The sequence below is a fragment of the Anopheles moucheti genome (assembly GCF_943734755.1).
Source record: "Anopheles moucheti chromosome X unlocalized genomic scaffold, idAnoMoucSN_F20_07 X_unloc_18, whole genome shotgun sequence".
Lineage (NCBI taxonomy): Eukaryota > Metazoa > Arthropoda > Insecta > Diptera > Culicidae > Anopheles > Anopheles moucheti.
This window is the reverse complement of record NW_026453524.1, coordinates 42,501-45,000: the sequence shown is the minus strand read 5'-3', so window position 1 is coordinate 45,000 and position 2,500 is coordinate 42,501.

Below are 2,500 nucleotides of genomic sequence, written 5' to 3'. Positions count from 1 at the left end.
GAAAAGTGAAACCACGGATCGATTTGAGAAATAAAAATTTTTGTATGAAAAAGTCACCACTCGGGTACCTCCATACAAAAGTACCAAGTTCGGGTCGAGTGGTCGATGGACGTCGAAGGTGAAAATTTTTCATCATCGAAAATTTTTTCCAAAGTTGAAGCAATTGGGCCCTAGAGTATGAAAAGTGAAACCACGGATCGATTTGAGAAATAAAAATTTTTTGTATGGGAGGGCCCCTGCTAGAACATTTTTCCCAAGTGCGACCATTTTACCCAGTGAGTCAAAAAAAATTTTTTTTCACGGTGACTCAAAACTTCAATATTAGACTCCCCTGAGTATGAAAAGTGAAACGAAAATCATTTTTCAGAAGAAAAAATTTTGTATGGGAGGGCCCCTGCTAGAACATTTTTACCAAGTGCGACCATTTCACCCAGTGAGTCAAAAAAAAATTTTTGTATGGGAGGGCCCCTGCTAGAACATATTTCCCAAGTGCGTCGATTTTGGGTCGCCGACACAAGCTCGGGTCAAAAAATTTTTTTTTTCTCGGTGACTCAAAACATCAATTTTAGACTCCCCCGAGTATGAAAAGTGAAACGAAAATCATTTTTGAGAAGAAAAAATTTTTGTATGGGAGGGCCCCTGCTAGAACATATTTCCCAAGTGCGTCGATTTTGGGTCGCCGACACAAGCTCGGGTCAAAAAAATTTTTTTTTCACGGTGACTCAAAACATCAATTTTAGACTCCCCTGAGTATGAAAAGTGAAACGAAAATCATTTTTGAGAAGAAAAAATTTTTGTATGGGAGGGCCCCTGCTAGAACATATTTCCCAAGTGCGTCGATTTTGGGTCGCCGACACAAGCTCGGGTCAAAAAAATTTTTTTTTCACGGTGACTCAAAACATCAATTTTAGACTCCCCTGAGTATGAAAAGTGAAACGAAAATCATTTTTGAGAAGAAAAAATTTTTGTATGGGAGGGCCCCTGCTAGAACATATTTCCCAAGTGCGTCGATTTTGGGTCGCCGACACAAGCTCGGGTCAAAAAATTTTTTTTTTCACGGTGACTCAAAACATCAATTTTAGACTCCCCTGAGTATGAAAAGTGAAACGAAAATCATTTTTGAGAAGAAAAAATTTTTGTATGGGAGGGCCCCTGCTAGAACATTTTTCCCAAGTGCGTCGATTTTTGGGTCGCCGACACAAGCTCGGGTCAAAAAAATTTTTTTTTCTCGGTGACTCAAAACATCAATTTTAGACTCCCCTGAGTATGAAAAGTGAAACGAAAATCATTTTTGAGAAGAAAAAATTTTTGTATGGGAGGGCCCCTGCTAGAACATTTTTCCCAAGTGAGTCGATTTTTGGGTCGCGACACAAGCTCGGGTCAAAAAAAATTTTTTTTTCATGGTGACTCAAAACATCAATTTTAGACTCCCCTGAGTATGAAAAGTGAAACGAAAATCATTTTTGAGAAGAAAAAAATTTGTATGGGAGGGCCCCTGCTAGAACATTTTTCCCAAGTAAATTCGATTTTACCCGGTGAGTCAAAAAATTTTGAAAAAAATATTTTGCCAAAATCGTGTTCATTGCCTATTATAAGGGACCAGGTCAGCTCACACGCATTTTTGGAGACCATATGGAAAGTGCGTCTGGGATTGCGGAAATTAAGTTTAGAGTGTTAAATGATGGTTTCGCAATCCCGAAAGGCTCAAAATCCACCCTAAGGTCCCCTGGGTGAAATGTGGTTTCCAAGGTGTGAGCGCTATCGGTGATAGAGTTGGAATGTGATTTCCAGAGCGCAGGGCGACTGGGCTTAGAGCGAAAATCATAGACAAGGGTAAGTATTGGACTGAACGACTCGAAGCAAACGAAAATCATAGACAAGGGTAATGGACTGAACGACTCGAAGCAAACGAAAACCACACACAAGAGTAATGGACTGAACGAATCGAAGCAAACGAAAATCACATACAAGAGTAATGGACTGAACGAATCGAAGCAAACGAAAACCACAGACAAGAGTAATGGAGTGAACGAATCGAAGCAAACGAAAACCAAAGACAAGAGTAATAGAGTGAACGAATCGAAGCAAACGAAAACCACAGACAAGAGTAATAGAGTGAACGAATCGAAGCAAACGAAAGTCATGGACAAGAGTACTGAAAATCGGACCAAACCTCTAGAAGCACACGAAAATCATGGACAAGAGTACTCAAAAACACGGACCAAACCTATGGAAGCACACGAAAACCATGAACACAGGGATAACTGAGAACGAACCTACCTATCAGAGCATGTGAAAGCATGGACAAGAGTACTGAAAATCGGACCAAACCTCTAGAAGCACACGAAAATCATGGACAAGAGTACTCAAAAACACGGACCAAACCTATGGAAGCACACGAAAACCATGAACACAGGGATAACTGAGAACGAACCTACCTATCAGAGCATGTGAAAGCATGGACAAGAGTACTGAAAATCGGACCAAACCTCTAGAAGCA